We start from the raw sequence: 23,184 nt of genomic DNA, 5'->3' as shown, positions 1-23,184 counted from the left end.
TATATATATATATATATATATATATATATATATATATATATATATATATATATATATATATATATATATGTAGGTAGTTTACTAATAGCAAATTGGAATCTCTAGGAAACAATGACATCAAGAAAAAGAAAAATTGACTCGGAGTGTAGAATATTCAAAGAACAGTTGACTTATGATTACTTTTTCATGCAGTAGAAGGAAAGAGTTGTGTGTTTGATATGCCAGAATATAGTGTCTATGTTCAAAGAATACAATTTGCATCAACACTATCAAATTCAATATAAAGATAAATATGATTGTTTGGTCAGAGATATGAGAAAAGATAAAATATTAAAACTGAAAAATACATTGACAACTCAGCAAAATGCTCTTGGGAAACAGAAGTAGTTAAATATTTCAACATCTCGAGCAAGTTTTCAAGTTGCCAAGCTAATATCATGCACTGGCAGACCATTTGTGGAGGGAGAATTTGTTAAAGAGTGCCTTCTTTCTGTTGCCAAAGATATGTGTCCAGAAAAGGCAGATTTATTTAGTACAGTTAGTCTTTCAGGATTGACAATTATATGAAGGACTGAAGAAATGGGAGACAATTTGCATCAGCATTTGCAAAACTCTTCAAGAAAACATTCCTATTTTTCCTTGGCACTTGGCAAGAACAATGATGTTCATGATTCTTCACAACTTCTAATTTTTATTCGTGGGACAAATGATAATTTCAAGTCACAGAAGAGCTTGCTGCATTGCAGAGCATCAAAGGAACAACTACAGGAGAGGATATCTATGAAAAGGTTTCCCAAACTCTGAAGCATTTGGAGCTGCACAGGGCTAAACTAGTCAGTGTGACAACTGATGGTTCTCATAGCATGGTGGGGTCTAAGAAAGGAGTAATTGATCGTATTAACCAAAAGATGGACAAATGTAACCATTCTCATCCAATAGCCATACACTGCCTCATCCACCAACAAGTGCTACTATGTAGTAAATCACTGAAGTGGTATCTTGTGTTAACTTCCTTCGAGCTAATGCACTAAATCACAGACAATTTGATGAATTTCTGTCTGAGCTAAATGTTGCCTATGAAGATGTTCTGTACCATGTAGAAATCCATTGGCTGAGTCAAGGAAGAGTTTTGAGAAATTTCTATGACTTACACAGATTACAGATTTTATGCTTTCAAAAAACAAAGAAGTACCAGAGCTCAATAATGCAGAATGGAAATGGAACCTTGTCTTTCTGACAGATGTAACAGAGCTATTCAACAATTTCAATGTGCAACTTCAAGGGAAAGGGAAGCTTATCTGTGATATGCAATCATATGTGAAAGCATTTGAAGTAAAATTAGGCCTCCTTATCAAACAAGTGAAGCAGGAAAATTTCTGCCATCTCCCCTTAACTCAAAATCTATTAGCAGAAAAACCCCTTTTTGCATTCCCAAAAGAAACATGTGTGTATTCACTGGAAAAGTTGCAAAAGGAGTTCCAGTTCAGATTTAAAGAACTTCATCTCCATGAACAAGACATACAGCTTTTCCATAACCCATTTTCTATTGACATTGAAAATGTGGATACAATTTACTAAATGGAACTGGCTGAACTGCAGAATTGTGACTCTGAAAGACCCATTCAGGTCAAGCAGCTTGCCTAATTTCTATGTATCTCTCCCCTCTGAGACATATACTATTCTCAGAAACCTCAGGAACCTCTCAAAATGTCAACCATATTTGGCAGCATTTATGTCTTTGAACAGACTTTTTCCAGAATGAAACATATGATATCTCCAATCAGAACTAGACTAACTGATGCACATTTGCATCACTTCTTATGGCTGGCAGTGACAAATATGGAACTGAACACTGACCATCTCATTAGCCAAAAGCAGGCCCATAGTTCCCATTGAAATACTGGTCAGTTTGTAGATTTACATTTACTTGTTCTTTACTTTAAATATTGTATTTGTTCCCATTTTGTTTTTTACTTTAAAATGAGATATGTGCAGTGTACATAACATAGGGATTTGTTCATAGTTTTTTTGTTTGTTTGTTTGTTTTTATATTCCAGCCCTTCAACGGTATGAAGGAAAATGAACTGGCCCCCTGTGTAAAAAGTTTGGGTACCCCTGATTTAGAGAGATTGAGAAATGAAATGGCCATGTCTGCCTCAAACTTAGCAGAGACAGCCTCACTGACTGACTTACAGATAAAATCCTCCCAATTCAAAATGTTCCCCTAGGTTTCCAGAAACACTCCCAACTTATAGGAAGATACAATAGAATTAACATTTCAAGAGCTTGGGCACATTCAAGAAACTTAACATCTTCAAGAAATTGGAAAATAACTTTACTGTAGGATGTGAGGATTAGTCACACCATTGGGCTTGACTTTCTGGAAGAAGCTTCAATAGATACAATACAATAAAAAGCATTGGTAATTCTGTGTCTAAGAACTGTCCAGCCTGGGACTCCTGCCTCGGGTAAATTCTCAGACAAAATCACTTAAGGCTTTAAATTCGTCATGGGGGCGGGAGACTAGTTTTTGCTAACTTTTTAGCAATATTTAATAACTATTAATAACTTGAGAATAAAAAACTAATTTCTCACTCCACACAGTGGGAAAATAAATCAAAAAGCAAAACTTTGTTGATTACAAAAATCCATATTTAAGTCATTAAGAGTTGCATATAATTCTAGTCAAACGGTCAAATAGAATCTGTTTTACTTGTTGTAATGTTCTAAAAGAGAAATGATGGTCATGATTCCATCTTTCTGCAACCTTTATCAATGTTAATCATCCTTTCCTATGTATTGTCTTCTCATTAGATTTTCTGGAAAACACTTTCCTAGTTCTACAGTCAGTGTCGTGGGGGACCTTTGAGGTAAAGAAAACTCCATGTTCTAAGCAGGTACCCCTTATATTAATGCAAGACTCAAAACTTTACATAAAACTAAGTCAAGTTGAAATGGCAGGGAGACAATGTGCAAGGTTAGACACTGTCTCCCCTAAGAGATGGAGTAAGAAGATTTTATGCCCCTTTCCCAGCAAAAGGTGGGTTAGGGTCTATTTTTTTTAAACTAAGATATTTCTATAAATAGATATTTTTGGAATGGAAAAAAAAACTCACCAAAATAACAAGCATAACTTGGGTGGTCTGTCACTTCAAGAAAAAAACATAATTTTTCAATATTTAAAGCTTAAATAACAAAAATGTATAATTGTATTATATAACTGAATTTAATAAACCCCAAACTAATTATTTAACTCCCTGGCTTAGTTACTTCTTTGTTTATCTGTATGTTTGTTTCTTTTGTTGGTCTTGATACTATTTAACTTGTGTGGGGTGCAGTGAACTAAGATAAGTGAGGGGGAAAGGGAATTCTTTAACTAACCTGTCTATTAGTGACTTTTTTGTTGCTGAATTTCAATGGCTGTCTTCAATTGAAGGTTGGTATTTTGTACACTTTAAGCCCAAGCAAGCACTACTAACTTCATCTGTCAATCTGTTTCTTTTGTTGGTTTTGATTATTTAACACTGAAAATACAGTTTCACAAAAGTACATAGAGGGAAAAATTGGGAGTAAAGCCATTACTATATTTTTCAGGGTGCTAAAAGTGTATGGTAATCAGTTCTAGGCACTCCTTTTTTGCAAGTGGCCCAGAGTCCCACCTCGTCGTTGGCTGGCCAGGCCACGCCAGTACTGACGAGCACAGCTGCTGCTACCCGCCAACCTACCTGCCCATACACGCTCTTTCCATCAGTGCACTCCTCCTCCCCGCCTTCACAGGAGCCCCATGTGCCTCAGCCACTTGGCATGGGCCACCAGCCACTCACCCCTTGGCCAGCGTGTGCGGCAGCCCTTACACAGGGCAGGTCTGGGGCATGGCCTTGGTCATGGCTGCGGGTGGGTGCCTGCCTGGGCAGCTCCCAGGCCCAGAGGCTCGCTGAGCCTGCATGAGGCCATGTGTCATAGAAAATGGCTACATGTGTCAGTGCTGACAAACATGTCATAGGTTTGCTATCATGATTTTAGTATCTATTATAAATAGGTCACTCCCTGATACCTCAAGCTTTGGCTAAGGTTTCTTTCCCAAGCCTGTTTGTAAGCTGTCAGTGTAGTTTAGGTCTCTCATTTCCTTGCAACTATGGTAATGTCAATCAATCATACTTCCCAGTCCTTAGTTCCCCAAAAGGTATATGAGTTCCCCAAGTTTTATTATTCTTTGGAGCATCATCAAGCAGAGTTATATTCTCAGAGATAATTATCAGAGTGCCAGAGCCCTTGACTCTGTGTAGTTTTGGGATGTTTGATTTTATTGTGGTGTCCAAATATTGAATATTATTTTTTTCCTGATTAAAGACTTGGTTTTTCTGACTACTTTAGTAGTTCTGTTTTTTTTCCCAAGTTAATAATTACCTCATTCTTAAGTCACCCCATCCCCTTTTTTCTTTTCCCATAACCACTGCTGGTTTGAGTCAGCACCTTCAGCTCTTCCTGGCTTTCAGTCAGCTTCAGGTACATCTGCTTGTTAACGCTTCTAACAGCTGGTTCTTCTCTTTGAGCTCTTCCTCAGCTTTCTGTTGACTTAATGGTCTGTAGCTCTTTCTAATGTTCTTCTTAGCAGGATCCATAGTCTTCAGCTGCCTCTGCCTGGTGGTTTTATTCAATTCATTCTCTGAGTCTATTGAGTTGAGAGCCTTGTGGAGTTCCATTGCTTTGAACCTCTGGGGTATCTGATTCTTAAAAGCAGTCTGAGATTGTGTTTCTGGTCATGCGGGAGGTGAGGATGAAACATCCTTCTTGGCATGTGGTCCTATATTTGTCTAACTGTGGCCACATGTGGCCATGTGTCATTGAAAATGGCTATGCTTGTCGTGTAATAGATTTGCCATTAGGGTTCCATGTGCTGACCACCATCCAATGCTGCTGCCTAGTAGGCGAACATGGATCTAAACATGCTGACTCTCACAGTGGGGCTGGGCTGTATCCTGCATTGAACAAGGATTCATTGGAAGTGGTGCAGCCTTCTGGTCTGCTGCAAGTCCAGGAGCCCCTGCCAGCTGGCAGGAAGGGGTAAGGACGGCGGCTGTCCCACAGGGCTGGTCCCTGGGACCTCCTAGGAGGAGACCCGCCCCTTTTGGTGAGTTTTGACACACCAAGCTCAAAAGTTTGCCCATCACTGTACTAAAAGAATGGATCCTGCACAGGTGTTGGTCTCCTTGGAAAGGTATCTCTGTTACAATGGGAAAACTTTTAAGACAAAAAGGGTACTTAACATTTGATTAGATCTGTGAACCCCACCTAAACTGGGACTATCAAATACTTTAAGGTCTATTGTTCAGTCTGAAGCTGGTGAGTCTGAGACCTCCCACAGAGCAAATTCTCATTGGACATGGGCAAACTTGGGGTCTCCAGATTTCAAGTTGACTTAATTCACTGAGGTTGGGGGTATAAGCAATGTTCTGTTAAATTCAAAGGATGATTAGACTAGCTACCACTCAATGCTAATCAGGGTATAACCAGAAAATACATATCTATGTTAATTGAATATCTAGGGGAAAGTCCTAAGGGAACGGATAGATGCTCCTAGAGGAAATTATTCATGTCCCCTTTGATCTAGAATACCTCTTGAGTTTGGGATGTCCAAAAGTAAACCTATACCCCCATATTAAGAGTACTTCTTCATTATCTCTCAAAATCAATAGACAATCTGTAGCCAAAGCCTATTGATTTCACTATTGTAACATCTCTTGAATATGGTTTCTCTTCTCTCCCAACACTTAGGTACAAATTCATATCACCTCTTGTTTAGATTATTGCAATAGTTAGCTGGTAGGTTTGTTTGCTTCAAATATCTCCACCATCTAAGCCATTACCCATTTAGCCACCAAACTGATTTTCCTAATGCATAAGTTCAACCACATTCAACCTCTACTCAGTAAACTCCAATAATTACCAGTTGCTTCCATGACAAAATACAAAATGTTTTGTCATTCAAAGCCCTTAATAATGTAGCCACTCATGTATTTCCATTCATCTTATACCCTCTTCTCAATCATATACTCTTAGATCCAATGATAATTGGACTCCTTCCCTGGTCCATGAACATGACATACTCTGCCTAGAATGTTGTATTTTCAACTCTACCCATTGATTTCTCTGGCTACCATTCAATTCTAACTAAAATCATGCCTTCACAGGAAGCCTTTCCTAATCCCTTTTATTTTTGGTGACTTTGCTCTCTTAATCACTTCATATTTATCCTACATCTAATTTGTTTGTTCATATTTGTTTGCTTATTAACCCTCCAATTATATCAGTTCCTTGTGAACAGGGACTACTTTTGCTTCTTTTTGTATTTCTACTGCTTAGTTTGGTGTCTAAAATATATTGGTATTTAATAAATGTTTATTAACCGATTGAAAGTAATAACTGACCTTAAGTTTTTGGAATTATTCTTGCAATGACTCCATTAGGTGATATAATAGTAAATTTTGAGTTTTGTAGGTTAAACTAAATTTCAGATGAAATTTTGGAGATCATCTAGCTAATTCATTTCATTTTTAAATGGCCTTACTTTACATTTCAGTTAATTACTTTGTGAAAAAGGTTTTGTAAATAGTCTTGGTTTTAGAGGCGAGTAAAATAATATTAATCTTGAAGAAGTAATAAACTTCTAAAATGAGTGGCTTGGATTATATAAAGGGTTCTTTTTTCCATTCCCTTATTATTCTTTTTTGTAATAATTTTTAAAACCAAACCCCCAAATCATATACCCATGTAAACAAGTGATAAATCTTTCTTTTGGATTTCTACTCCCACAGCTCTTTCTCTGGAGGTGGATAGAATTCTTTCTTATAAGATCCTCAGAATTTTTCTGAATTATTGCATTGCTATTAGTAGCAAAGTCAATTACATTTGATTATCCCACAATTTTTCAGTTATTGTATTTAATGTTCTCCTGCTTCTGCCTATTTCATTATGTATCAGTTTATGTAGGGCTTTCTAGTTTATAAAGGGTTCTTCTTAACTGTGAAACAACACTGTTATACATAGGTCTACAAATGCAACTGAACCAAACTAAAATGTAATTGGGAAATATGTAGAAAGAAAATATAATAGAACACAGATAATGTTAATATGAGTTTCCGGAGTTAATATTTGGCATGGAGAGACCCTTTATATATGACTTAGTAGCTTTTTATTTGAGCTTGTTGTTACTGCTCTAAAGGTCTGTTTCTAATTTTAACATAGTAATTTTCAATAATATCTCCAAGATAATTAAAAGAAAAAAAAATTGGCTGATGGTCTAATATGGTTGACCAACACAAATGCCTATGTCTAGTCACTTTTCAAACAGTGGTGATTATGCATATCAGTGAAATACCAGACCACAATCCTATGTGAAAATTTCTGACTTAGCTTTCTTTGCTTCCTCCTTTTGTCACACTAAATACATTTCCTCTATCATTTATCTTTATTATTACAGCTCAAGGACCATGCCTTATTTTCTAAAATATAAACTAGACTGATAGTTTGCATGCATTTTCTGTGATTTCTTTATTGACTGCCTCTGTGTCAGTGCCAAGATCACACATATCACACTCACTACATGCTGACGATTGACAGAACTGTCTTTAAAGTAGTTTTCTCTGATGAAGCATTGAAATGGAAGCTCAGGTAATTCTCCAGTAATATAAGTGGCTAAACTGCAGTAGGGAGAGCAAATATAAGTCTAATTCATTGAGGAGAAGAGGTTAGCAGTGACTGTATAGCTTTGGCAAACATACCATATTTTGTTTATTGTTGCAAGGTGGGTACAAACACCAATATTTATTCATGTTTTGATTAATGTTGGAGAACTGGTATGTCACCATGATTAAGGTATTTTAGCAGAGGTGATGGAACATGGAATTCATTCTGACTCCACAGGAATTTACATGCCTTCTGTGTTGATTTCATGCACTTTGAGATGATACCACAAACTTATTTGATCTTTGAGACCAGAAGATATGTCAAAGAAGATTTGAGACCACGGACTATGAGGAATGTTGATGGATATCTTCTGAGCTTTCAAAGAGTCTTCATCTATGACACTGTCAACATCTAGGTTTCATTGAATTTAGAGCTATGAATGGCAGAGGTATTCTTTCCATTTCCCCTCCCTTCATCCCCTAGTGGTAATGGATGCCCATACTGAGAACATGTTTTTGCCTAAGTGAACTTGAGGTTGTATTTTAGGGTCCTAGCTACCTATAGTTTCAGTATTTCTTTACCTGATCCCAAATCACTGACCAGTGAACCTCTGAAATAGACATTTCTAACACAGGAAGGCTCAAGAGGGCAAGGGATCCTAATTCATTTCCTCCTGCCCAGCTCTAGAGGCTTCCTTCAACTCCACTGCTTTTCATAACAGAAGACATTCAGGCAGATGTAATTACTCAAGAAACCTAAGAATACCTATGAATACCAAGACATGTAAATCAGAAAATCTGGATGTTGGAAGTCACTTAGACAGAAAAGATCTGAGGAAAATGTGAAATAATTTTTCAATAGTCCTACAATGTTATCTTTACATACTCTTGAGTGTATAATAGGAATAATGACTAATTGTTCCTGCTTTAAATATTTATTAATGCAAGCTTATGAGTCTTTTGTGTTTTAAGTACTTATTTTGTGGTAGAAGAAATAAATAGCTATTCTATGCTTGCTATCTTTTTTGTAATTTGAATATCCTTTCTGGGGGAAGATAGTAAAGAAGGGCATAAAGTTTTCTCCTCCTTCTAATACCCCTCACAAACAATCCAAAATAACTCGACAGCATCAACATTAAAAGCAGAAAAAACAGATAGGAGTCCATAGTGAAGCTGAGCAGCCGAGGTTATCTAAGGAGGAAGGAAGGTCTCTGACTTCCCTGGCCATGTCCAACTTGGAAGCATAACCTGACCACCTGAACAAATAATTCAGAATCAATAAACCACAGGTTCTGAGGGCAAGGCAAGAACAATGTGGAATCAACAAGACAATCCTTAGGGGTGGAACCCAGAAGCCTCACCTGATCTTCCTTAACTTGAAGCTCCAATACAGAAGAGGACTCTGGAGTCAGTAGGCTGAGGATCCTGGGAAAAACTGACAGGAGTTATGGTGTTCCAAACACTCCAGGCTCCCCCACAGCTGGGAACTGACAGAGCAGACACCACAGAGTTTACAGTCACCAAACCCCGAGAATAGGACCAGCTGCCTCACCAGGGAAGGATTTGGGGGGCCCAAAGAACATGGGTAAGACAATTGCTCTGTCCCAGAATATAAAATTAGGAAAGGAGTAAGGATGAACATATCTGTGAATTTGTTTACTAAAAGACTGTAGCCCCTCAGTTGTGTTGATCCCCAGGAGATTGGAATCCTTTGCTCAGGGTGGTGGGTGATAGTGAGTTATCTTATTGTGGGGGGGCTGAATTTCCTGGGGTTCTGGATGGAGTACCTGAGATCAATCACTGAATGAGGTCCAAACAAGGACCATGGTACTTCTGACCCTAGGTTATAGAAATTGGAAGAACTAAACAGGGTCCAGGAAAAAAAAAACACAAAAAAATTCCTGAAACCTGAGACACTATCACCAAACATCATAGGGACTCGCAGAATCCAGCATTAAGCTAATAATTAAGTCTATTGTTCTGGTCTCTAAAATTCAAAGAGAAAAAAATGAGCAAGCAAGGAAAAAAGAACCTAAGTATTTATAGCTATTATGAAGAAAGAGTTCTGGGTTCAAACTCAAAGAACAGTGAAATAAAAATACCTGCTTCTAAAAGAGCAAAGAAAAATATTAGTCACAAGACCAAAAAAAGTTTTTGGAAGAGGTTTGGGAATAAGGAAAAATTGGAAAAAAATAAGAGCAATGCAAGAAAATCAAGTAAATTATTAAATAAAGGTCATCCAAGTGGAAAAGAGATAAAAAATCACACAGAAGAAAATAATTTCTTAAGAACTAGAATTGAATGAGGGTAAGCTAATGAAGACCTAAGACAACCAGAAGTAATAAAAATAAAATAAAACAAAATAATAGAAGACAATATGAAATAGTTTATCATGAAAACAACTAACCTGGAAGATAGGTCATGAGACAATATGAAAAGAGACTCCTGGAAATGTCTGAAAAACAGCTTAGATATTATATTCCAAGGAATCAGTAAATAAAACTGCCCAGAAATACTAGATCAGAGGATTAAATAGAAATTGAAGTAATCCACTAATCACTACCACAAAGAAACCCAAAGATGCAAAACATGAGAACATTATTGCTAAGTTCTGTAGCTTAAAGGTTAAGGGGCTAATAGTAAAAGTAATAAAAGAAAAAAAATAAATACTGTGAAGGTAAAATCAGAATAGTACATGACTTCGCATTCTCAACATCAAAAGAAAGAAGGGCATGAAACATAGTATTTCATAAAGCAAAATAACTGGGTTCACAACCAAGAATAAAATACCTAACAAAGCTAGGCATAATTATAGAAGTTTAAAAATGAATGTTTAATGAAATAAAGCAGTTTCAACTTGTGGAAAAACCCAGAACTTAGTAGGACATTTGACGTATAAGGAACATACAAATGTAATTATGAAAGATCAATCATAAGTAACTCAAAAGGTCAAATTGTTTAATTCTTATATTGGAAAACATTATCTTTAACCCCTAAGAATAATGTAATTCCCTGGTACTTTGAAATGGTATATATAGATAAAAGACTTGAAATCAAGATGAATATAATGGAATGAACTAAAATAATACTGAAATGGACAAGGAAAAGGTAAAATACAACAATTGTATCATATTAAAGAGGAATGAGTGGAAGAACTGCCTCAAGAGGGGGAGAAATGCTGGTATTATTAGAACCTTACTCTCATTATATCTGGTTTCAAGACAGAAAAAAAAAACATACATCTAGGAGGGTAAAATTTTTCTTAACACAGAGAGAAACAGGAGTAAAAGAGGATAGGATAAAAGGATTAAGAGTTTCCTTAAGCAACTGAAAGACTAAGAGAAGGGAGGGTAGATAATGAGAAAAGAAAAAAGGGATAAGAAAAAGGAAAGATACTTAGAAGGAAATAATACCAATAAATAAAGGGGAAATTATGAACATATAAGGGAGATATTCTTAGAACAAGATAAGAAAGAGTCAAGTTCAAATCAAGAAGTAGAAGGCAAATGAACAAAGTGTTGAAAAGATAGATAGAAAATAAAAGATAAACATTAAAGGATAAAGGAGAGACCTTTAGAAAGGTGGTGCCATTTGAAAGTAGGAGAGCAAAGGTAGAGGATAAGTGAAGGTTTCTAGATGGGGTGTGAATTGGAGAAACATTGGACAAAAGAAACTGGACATGTAAAGAGGGAAAATGAAAAGAAAATGGAAGAGAAGGCCAAATAGTGAGGAAAAACAGAATAGATGGTAATACAGAACTATTCATTATGACTTTGAATGTGCATGAGATGAATTCATCCATGCATTGAAAGCAGATAGCAGAATAGATCAAAACCCCAAAGCCAACAACATATTCTTAACAAGAAACAAATTTTAATTTGAAAGACAAAAATAAATGGCTTGAGAAAACTGTATTACATCTCAAATGATTGAAAGAGTGCAGGGGTAGCAGTCATGATCTCTGGCAAAGTTAAATTAAACTAAAATAGTCAAAAGAGATAAACAGGGAACTATATTATGTTAGAAGGTACCACAGATGATGAATCATTATCATTATCAATTCTACCAATGCACCAAATTTTTAAAGGAAAAACTAAATGAGTTACAGATAGAAATAGATGAGAAAATAATCATAGTGTTCACTCTAATTTTTCCCTTTCAGAATCAGATAAATCTAATAAAATGAATATGAAAATGAACAAGGAAATGAAAAGTCTTAGAAAAATTAAATATTATATATATATATATATATATATATATATATACACACACACACACACACACACACACACATACATATATATGGAACTGAATGGGAACAGAAAGGAATATGTCTTTTTAGTAGTACATGGCACCCTTACAAAAACTGACCATATATTAGGGCACAAAAATAGTATAATTAATTTTAGGAAAACAGAAATATTAAATGCATCCTTTTTATACCACAATGTAAGAAAGATTAAATATTATAAGGCACCATGGAAACATAAAGTAAAATTTCATTAGAGAATAAATAACTTCATCTTAAAGAATTCATATGGTAAAGAAAAATCATAGAAAAAATAAATAATTTCTTTAAAGAGAAGGACAATAATATAATATACAGAAACATAAGAGATGTTTTAGAAGCAAAGGAGGAAAAATATAGCTGAATGATCATATTAAGAAAATAAATCAGTTAATTAGAAATACAGTGTAAAAAATAGAAAAATAACAAATTAAAACCCTCCAACAAAGGAGGTGGAGTCAAGATGGTGGCATAGAGGCAGCAAAAGTTCAGACCTCTGAAAATCCTTCCTTACCAATTACAAACTAAATGCTCCTAGGGGACTAAAAATCAAACCTAACAACAAGATAGAGCCAAGGAACTCTCCTGTTGGACTCAATTCAAGAGGCACCCCCCCCCTAAAAACCAGAATTCAAGAACACTCAGGTTTAAGGGGAAGGAAGATAGAAGGTCCCAGGACCCCACCCCCACCTAGATATCTAAGCCTCAAGTGGCAGAGGCAATGTCTAAATGGACAAAGGCACTGTTCTGGAGAGAGTAACTTGCAGGTAGAACTGTGCCAGGCTCAGATCATCAAAAACAGGTGGTGGAGAAGGAGCTGGAAAGGGAGCAGAGAGCAGGCAGCCTGGTTACAGTGGCAAAGACCCTCCACAACACCCAGGAATGTTATAGGCAAATTCAAGAACTAACAAACCAAGGAAAAAATATTACAAGCTGTCAAGAAGACCTCATTCAGATACTTTGTAAAAACAGTGAGGATAACACAGGATCTGGCTGTATCTACACTGAAGGACCAAAAAGCATTGATTATAATATTCCAGAAAGCAAGGGAACTAGATCTACAACCAGGAATCAATTACCCAGCAAAACTGACTATATCCTTACAGGGGAAAGTATGGTCATTCAACAAAAAAGAAGAATTCCAAGCATTTGTAAAGAAAAGACCAGACCAGAACAGAAAATTTGACACTGAAGCACAGAACTTAAGAGAATCATCAAAAGGTAATTAAAAAAGAGGAAAAAAGAAAAACAAAGCAAAACAAACAAAAAAAAAACCCTTTATATATATATATAATGACCTCTTTTCCTAAATATCCCTTTAGGAAAAGAGGTCATTAGTAACTCTTAAAAATTGTTATTACCTGGGCAGCTAGAAGAATTACACTTAGAGGGAATAGTGATGTTGAATTTTTACATTTATGATAATAAGTCATTATACATTATTGCTGTTGCTATGAACAAAATTCTCTGATTTCTGCTCACTTTATTTTGCGTATCTCCAAGTCTTTACAGTTTTCGTTTCTGCTTTTTTCTTTGGTGATTGTCTTATTCATCATTTCTTATGGCACTATAGCATTAAAATGATATCCTACATTTCTTCAGTCCTCCAATTGATGGGCATGCCTTCATTTTTCAATTATTTGCTACCAAAAAATTAGCTGCTAAAATATCTTTGAATAAATACATTCTTCCCTTTTATCTTTTAATTTCTTTTAGATATAGACGTAGAAGTAGTATTTCTGGGTCAAAGGATATGGTCAGTTTTATGGCCCTTTAAGCAGGGTATGAAATTGCTCTCCAGAATGATTTATCAGTTCACAGTTCCTCCAAAAGTGTATTAGTATTTCAATTGTCTCACATCAACTCCAACATTTATTACTTTCCATTTTGTTCATATTTGACCATCAGTTCACAACTTCTCAATTTGTAGCAATGAGAATACATATTGCATATCAGGTATTTACATTCAGAATCATAACTGTAGCAAAATTACAGTTTTGAAGTAGCCACCAAAATAATTTTTTGGTTTGGGGTCACTGCAACATGAGGAACTGTATTGTTGGGTCACAGCATTAGAAAGGTTGAGAACCACTGTATTAGACAATCTAATATGTGTGAGATAGTATTTCAGAATTCTTTTAGTTATCGTTTTCTAATTAATAATAATTTGGAGGGATTTTTTCATTTGGTTAAAGTTAGTTTTAGTTTCTTCACCTGAGAACTGCCTATTCATTTCCTTTGACCATTTATCAATTGTAGAATGACATATTTTAATACATTTTTTCAGTTACATATAGAAACAATTTTTGACAATTGTTTTCTGACATTTTGGGATTCATATTTTCTCCCTCCCTCCCTTTATTCACCTTCCTGAGATGATAAATAGTCTGGAAAAGATAATACCTATACTTTCATAAAATACATATTTCCATTTTTCTTATTTTGTGTTAGAAGACATATATCATTTGAATAATAAAAACTCATGAAGGAATTAAAATGGAAAATGGCATGCTTTGTTCTGCACTCAGGCTCCAACAGTTGCTTCTATGGTTTGGAATAATATTTTTCATCATGAATCCTTTGTGGTTATTGTTACAGATGAAATTAAAATCTGGTCCCTAATTTCATTAGAGTTTATTAATATATGCTTGAATAAGAGAAGGCAGAGAGATAGAGAGAAAGAAGTCTATTCTAAACTAGCCATATCGGAGCTCTTCCATGTGGCACTTTCTCAGCCACCATCCTTTTCCTTTGTGCTTGATCAAAGAAAGAGAGAGAGCCCACTTCCTGGGACCCCCTCTTTTATATCTTCTCTTTTACCCCTGGGTCCTAACCTGATCCTTTCCAGGTCTATGTGCCTAGGTCACTCTCCTCTGACCCACACTGGAGCACACTAATGTGATGTAGCATTAATAGTCCTGGGACACAAGTAAGACTTCAATATGTGATCATGGGAAGGGAGTTCCTTTTACACATTATCTTGTACACTTATTTTGCTGATAATTATTTAATTCTTTACAGTTTATTATCATATGATATTTCCATTATTGTATCCACTGCTCTCCTGCTTATGCTGCCTTCATTTTGCTTTAGTTCATATAAATCTGTCCAGGTATATCTGAAAGCTTCCTTTTTGTTATTTCTTATGGCATAATAGTATTCCAATAATCATATTACACAACTTGTTTATCCATTCCTCAAGAGATGGACACCTCACTTTTCAAATTTTTGCAACTAAAAAATAGCTTACAATATATTGGTACAGGTAGGTCCTTTTCATTAATTTCTGAGAGCCCAATAATTACAGTTGATTATTGATATTCACAAAGTTTTTGAAAATAAAATCCATTGCATTTGAATTCAGATGGCAGAGTTTATCCTGATTCTACTATTTATTATGTGAACAGTGGCAAGGATTTTTTTCAAGTTTCTTTCAGTTTCCTTAGCTAGAAATTGTTAATTAGTCTAAGTGTTCTTCACAGTCCTTTTCATCTTTAGATCCTTTGATAGCGATACTGAGAAATTATTACTGAGTGTGTTTTGGTTTTTGTATTGAGTCTTAAATCAACAAAGAAACATTTACTAAGCATCTATTGTATTCTCCATTACTGTGCTACATTAGAGAGAAAAGAATAAAGGCAGTTGGATGGTATATTGGCTATAGAACTGAACATAGAGGCAGCAAGTCTTGAAGAAAAGTCAGGAAGAAATCTATCCTCAAATACCACCTATATAACCTTGGACAAGAAACAACTTCTATATGCCACAGAATCCTTAACTATGAAACAAGGATAATAATACTACAACCCAGACTTGTTGTGAGGATTAAAGGAGAAAATATCTGTAAAGTTCTTAGTGCAGTTCCTATTAGATGATTGGTACTTTGTTAATATTTGCTATTATTATATAATTATTTTACAAAGAAAAAATGAAAGTCATATTTTAAACATTTTGCATTGAATAAAATAAAAATAGATATGAGCAAACAGGAAAAATTTGATGCTTGTAAAATTTGACACAAAGCATATTTATAATAGTTTATAGTTCAACATCAAATGATTTAAGAGTTTTATTGGGCTTTCAGAGAATGTAATCATTTCCATTTAATTTGACAGTCATTTATTAAATATTCAGCATATGCAGAACATTATGATGAATGCTGGAGAAGATGAAATACTTAGACAGTTTGGGGTAACTAGGTGACTTAGTGGATTGAGAACCAGGCCTAGAGCTGGGAGGTCCTGTGTTCAAATCTACCCTTGGATAATTTCAAGCTGTGTGACTCTTGCCAAGTCAATTAAACCAAATTGCCTAGTGTGGAAAGGAAACAAGACTGACAGTTTGTGGGGGAAGGGGCCAGTTGGGAGTGGCAGTTGGGTCTTGTGACTAGCACTTCCTTCCTGCCAGGTGTGGCAGTTGGGTCTTGTGACTAGCACTTCCTTCCTGCCAGGTTGGGACTGGTTTCCTGGTGTTGGAGGAGGAAGGAGCTTGTCAGCCCAGTCTGGTGTGGTGTGTCTCTTCTTGGTTCAGCCCTAAGATTCAGGCCCAATCACTTCTGAAAGTTACAACTGTTCTTGTTTGCTTTCTGTCTACTGCTAAGATTCTAAAAAAAAAACAAAACTGGACTGATATAGAGTAGACGGGAGTGGGACAAACCCTCCACCAGCCTCTGGGGCCTGGCCTCAGGTCTGAAGTTGAGAAAAATCTCCATTTCCAACTGGTTATTAAACTTTATATTATTTGAATTCGCAGTAAGCTAAGTGAACTATCTTTTCATGTCATAGAGGGAGCTGAACTTCAGTTCAGTCATTCAAAGACAAACAGACCTCATTGGACCCCTGCTGCTTCCTCACAGCAGGGGGCATCTCTCTCCTTTGCCTCTCCAAGCAATATTCCTTCTCTCCTCAACTCCTCCATACCCCATACAAACCTCCCATTATTATCCCCCATTTTTCCAATCCCATTTCCTTTCCCAGTAAATATTACAATTTTTGGCAAAGCCAGCTAGGTTTTCCAACCTATTTTGTAAAGAATTTGAAAAAAGATTCAGACCTGCTTACATTTCAAAAGCCTATGTGACTGTGAAAAGTAACCATTTTGAGAGCAGTGCTGAGTGCAACTAATCTGCCTAGTGATACCACACCCAAGAAATCACTCCTCCTGAAGGGAGGAGGCAACTCTTAAAGGGCCAGACTTAAAAACATTTTTTCTGTTGCAAAAACCTTTTCAAGATACAAGACGGCAAAGAAACTATTACTTGCCATGGGTTATCTAGCCTGGATTGGATATTTCTTGTATATGTTTTACAACTTATTTTTGTCACAATTCTGGATTATATTTATTTTCTGCTTAGCATCTATGAAACATTGCAATGGCTGAATATAAGTATGTATCACTTGATTTCATTCATTCCCACATATTCTGGAGCATAATTCTTTTTAACCAAATTATACTATGCCCTAAAAAAGGTGTGCATCTAGTTTTTGGAAAAAAAGCAAAAGATAATGAAATGGCTGTGACGATTTTAGCCATAAAAGAGGAGATGATGCAACTAAAGGAAATGATGAAGCAACTGAGAGAAGAGATACAATGTGGCAAAGGTATTAACACACAACAAGACATATCTAAAAATAACAATGTAGTTCAGCAAGAAAATACAGATGAGGCTGAAGGTGGAATACCAATATTGCCACTAAGAAATCAAACAAGCCTACAACCAGATAGCGGCATAATTCATATTAAAACACCTAAACCATTTACAAAAGCTGACCTTGAAAGTCTGAAAAGACGGATGCCTTCTTGGTTTTCAGAACCAATGAGATGTTTAAAAGAATTTAAAAGAGCAATTAGACTTTATGATCCAGATTTCCAGGACACTGAAATTCTTCTCTCAGAATTATTTTCAAAAAGGGAAAAGCAACAATTCCTTAATGAAACCAGAAAAAATCCAAATTTAACGTCATGGCCAGAGGAAGGAACAGACTTAGAATTATCTAATAATTAAAATCTATGTTATCTAAGAAAGGCTAGAGAAGATCTATTAGAGGCAATGAAAAGTTTTTCAAAAAGACCAGATACTTGGGGAAAATTTGAGAAATTGAGACAGGAAAGTGGGGAACCTCCATCAAAATTCCTTGATAGAGTTATTGAAGTAGCAGAGGATGTGCTTGGATTTGAAAATTTAACTGAACAAAATCTCCAACACATAAGGAGACAATTTGTGAAAAGCAATAACACACCTATTAGATCATATTTTAAACTTCGGTGCCCAGATTGGGAAACACTAAGTCTGGAAGATTTAAGAAAAACTGCAACTTACATATTTTCAGGTCATAAAAAAATGCTAGAGAAAAAGGATGAAATAATAAAAGACCTTAAAGCCAAGCTCAAGGAGGCAAATAGCTCAAGTAAATATAAAGAAGTTGAAGAAATAAAAAAATCTAGCCAGTCTGCAATCATACAAACCCACAAGAAATTACACACAAAGCAGTCAAAGGAGAAATTTACCCAGATGTTTCCTCTGTGGAAAAATGGGTCACATGGTTCGAGACTGTTATTTAAAGGCACAATTATTCCAAGCTAATAAGAAACAAAGGTCTTGGAAAAGCAATGTAAAATATAGCAGCAATAATACACAAAAAATGCAAAATGTTGTGATTGTAATTGCAAGCACCAAATTTAGAAACCATGGAGAGATATATCCAACAAGTAGCGAAACCACGTTATTCTCAAGTAGTCTCAGGTGCTGCCAAATAAAGTCAGTTATGAAGCCAGGTATATGTGGTAACATCAAAAAGAAAAATGGGAAAGGAAAAAGGAAAAATGAAAAGGAAGGAGACTGCATGCAGATAAAATGTGGGGTGCCAAAAGCACAAAATAAAACTAAAGAACAGATAGAAGAAGAAATCCAATTAGATAATGGTATAACAGAGGTTAAAGAGAAAAATTTTGGAACAGTAGAACGAGCTACAAAGAAAGAGGAAGAAACAGAACTGGCAACAGTCTGTAATACACAAACTGTAAATGAATTAATTGAAGCACATGAGCAAACAGCCAAAGGGTCCAATGAGGAAGAAAATGCAATAACAGAGAACATTCAAATTATCAGACCTCCTGGAGACAATGACTCTGAAAGCAGGGATGATATTACAAAAGAAAATACCAATGACATAATAGAAAAATCAACCTTAAATCCATATGCAGAAGAATTCCAACCAATAGTAACTGCACAAGAAAAAGCAAACACAAACATTGTTATGCCATCCTTAAGTCTCCATGATAATGCAATTCCATTGCAAACTGATGATGAATTGCAAAATGAATGGTCAAAGAAACAAGAAAAGTCTGTAGATGAAGAACAAAACTGGGATTTGAACAAAATATAAATAGAGGTACCTATGGTCAAAGTGTGCCAAAAAAATGAGAACACAGAACCAAGGGTCATGATAAAAGTGGGTAATGAGATCTACCCAAGCTCTTATTGATACAGGAGCAACTAAATCTGTTTTAAAAACATCTCCCGAAAACAGCCAAATCACAAGTTACGTCCAAGTTAAAGAGCTTGCAAAAAACTTGGGAAATATAGAAATCACCAAGTAAGAGTCAATGCAAGGCACAAATCACAGAGAACCACTATATTCAATAATATTTGATTCAGAAAATGAAGAAGAACAAGAACCTTATGAATATATCAAACCTTACAATCAAGATCACAAAGCTTTACAAGAGGAGACACATGATTTCATTAACAACTCAAATCAAGAACAAACTTTCTAGTCAGAAGAGTTAGTTAAGGAAATAAACTACACAATCTCATTAGAAGAAATGCTGGCAGCATTGGGAGTCAAGAATTATCAAGAACTTTGTGAAAAGTATGTGGAAGTGGAAAAAGTGGATAAAGACACTAAATTTACAGTACAAAAAAATCATATAACTGATCCAAAACAAAAGGAAGAAGAAGCAAACAATGTAATGCTCCTATCACATCTTCCTTTCTATGACATAGAACTTCTCACAAACTAGACTGTCAATTAACAAAATATATACAAGCTTTATAGACAAGAATAAAGGAATTGCATGAAAAGGCCTTGATACAACAAACAGTACCCCTGGATTACAATTTGCACAATATCAAACCAGGAGATATAGTATACTTAAGAATTTCAATAGAAAATTGGCTACAGACATAAAATGGATTGGACCACATGAAGTATTGCTTACTACCCCAACAGCTATAAAAGTTGCAGGGAAAGAGTCATGGTTTCACTGTTCCCACGTGAAACCAGAAAAAGTTCAACACCACTGTAACAGACATCAAAAATAATTAGACAAAAGATAGGGCTGAGAAATGAAAACAAATCTGATTAGCATAAAAAGTACACCACAAAGAAATAATAGTGACACTAATGTTTGAGACAATTTTCCAGCCCAGAGGAAAAGCAACCCAGAGGAAAAGCATCCCAGAGGAAAAGATTTTAAACCAACCCAGAGGAAAACCATCAAGAAAAGATGCTAAAGATAAGAAACAAAGAGGAAAAGCTGAAATGGACAGCTAAAACTTTGAACTTTGTAAATTTGTTTATATAAGAAGGGGACAGATTGAAAATGAGACTTATGTGTAAGACTGAGTGTGTTGAAATAATAAAAACAAAAGTCATTTCACATATTAGGGAAATAGCATGCATCACTACATAACATGGAAGAAAGAATAGATCCATCAGTCAATATGAGAAGTGGAAATCTGAAGAAACTTGATAAGTATTAATTCAACACAACACTATTAGACACAAAACACAAAATCACTGACATATTGAGAGACCTTGTCTATTATAAACAAGTGTCTGGAATTGTATTTATGCAAAATGTAAATATGTATATAGTTAGTTCCATAAGGCCTTAGGCAAATAGAAAGATCAATAGTTATTTCCATTTGACTGACATCATGATGTGGAACAATGTGTGTTGTTGTATTATATGTAAATAATTTATATAAATAATGTATTAGTTTTAGTTAACTTAGAGTAAGTAGTATTAGCACTAAGATTCAAATTTTTTTTGTAATAGTTTTGTTTAAACATGTATTGTACTGAATTTATTATAAAACCCCAAAACTACCTTTGCCCAAACTTTCCTGCTAAGAATCTTTAGAGTAGATTTAGTAAATTGGTAACTATAATATAAATATATGAACTTGGAAAGGTCACAACAAAAAAAGGGGACGATTGTGGAAAGGAAACAAGACTGACAGTTTGTGGGGGAAGGGGCCAACTGGGAGTGGCAGTTGGGTCTTGTGACTAGCACTTTCTTCCTGCCGGGTGAGATTTGCTTCCTGGGGTTGGAGGAGGAAGGAGCTTGTCATCCTAGTCTGGTGTGGTGTGTCTCTTCTTGGTTCAGCCCTAAGATTCAGGCCCAATCACTTCTGAAAGTTACAACTGTTCTTGTTTGCTTTCTGTCTACTGCTAAGATTCTAAAAAGACAAAACTGGACTGATAGAGTATACGGGAGTGGGAGAATCCTCCGCCAGTCTCTGGGGGCTGGCCTCAGGTCTGAAGCTGAGAAAAAAAACTCCAATTCCAACTGGTTATTAAACTTTATATTATTTGAATTCGCAGTAAGATAAAAGAACTATCTTTTCAGGTCATAGAGGGAGCTGAACTTCAGTTCAGTCATTCAAAGACAAACAGACCTCATTGGACCCCTGCTGCTTCCTCTCAGCAGGGGGCATTTCCCTCCTTTGCTTCACCAAGCAGTGTTCCCTCTCTCCCTTCTCTCCTCCATATCTCATACAAACCTATCCCCCTGTTTTCCATATCCTATTTCCTTTCCCAATAAATATTACACTACCTTTACTGTTCCTCTGTTTCTGAATCACTACAAAGTATTGATTCTAGGAGTGAAAGCAATTATTTTTTTAAGAATACTTGGACAAGTCAACAAATCAATGCCTACTGTATGCCAGGCATTGTGCTAAGTGCTGGAATGGTACTTTTCTGCATGGAAATCACAATATTTTAGAGGAATAAAAACACATACAAACAAAGATATAAAATTTCATGTTAAATTAGATAATAAGAATTTCATTTAATCAATATAATGCTTCCTTATTTTTTAGTCTGGGAATGAATTGTACAAAGAGGACATTCCTCTTATACCTCTCAGGAGCCAATTCAGTTGTTTATCCTTCAGAATCAATACCCCTAAAGTACATTTTGGTAAATTTAATAAATATTTATTTGGTGGATATCATGTGCAAAATATTTTAATATATATGTATCTGTGTATATTATATATTCACATATACATGTTTATATGTATGTGAACTATAACATACACATTTATATACATTAATGATTACACCCAACTTCAATTTTTAAAAGAAAAAACAATTGTTGAAGCATTGGTTGCTCAACTATGCCCATAGTTAAATAGATCTGAATTCAAATTGGTCTCAGAAACTTATTATTGGCTGTGTGATTCTGGGAAGGTTATTTAACCTATGAATCATGCATTTTGTTCAACTTCATAAAGTGTATAATAATAGTATAATATTTATAAAGTGAAAGAAAAATAAGATAAAAAGATAACATTTATAAAGTTTTTTAGCAAAGTGACTAGCACAAAGTTGGCACATAATGTTTCTTTCCTTCATTCATGCCTCTGTTACATTTTCCTTCCTTCTTTGCTTCTTTTCTGATGGCCTAACTTAATTTCTCCCTTCCTATTTCTTTCACTTTTTTCTTTTCTACCTTCTTATTTGTCTCATATACATAGTCATTCTGCTCTTTGTGTCATTAATTAATTCAGAGGCAATGCGATATAATGGTGAGTCAGAAGAGATTTAGTTTTAATTATATGTTTATATATTATATATTTAATATATTATAAATAAATATGTATTTATAAATATATATATAAATATATATTTATAATATAAATAAATAATAAATATATATTATATATTTAATTATATGTGTGGGATGCCACACAGGGATACTGTCACACAGGGGAACTGCTTATAAGAGAATGCTCTGGGGTCTGCTCTGAGATTTGCCTATTGATCCCTACTAATGGCTGATGGATCAGTATATCTTTCTAAACCTCCTCCCTCCTTCACTCCCTCTCTTCTACAACCCTCTCCTCCCTTGCCTCCCTCACCTCCCAATTCTTCTTGAAGCCTTTGGCTTCTTTCCTCCCCCACCCCCTTGAGTAAAC

Source organism: Monodelphis domestica, chromosome 7 (assembly GCF_027887165.1).
Source record: "Monodelphis domestica isolate mMonDom1 chromosome 7, mMonDom1.pri, whole genome shotgun sequence".
NCBI lineage: Eukaryota > Metazoa > Chordata > Mammalia > Didelphimorphia > Didelphidae > Monodelphis > Monodelphis domestica.
Note: the sequence above shows the minus strand (reverse complement) of the source record.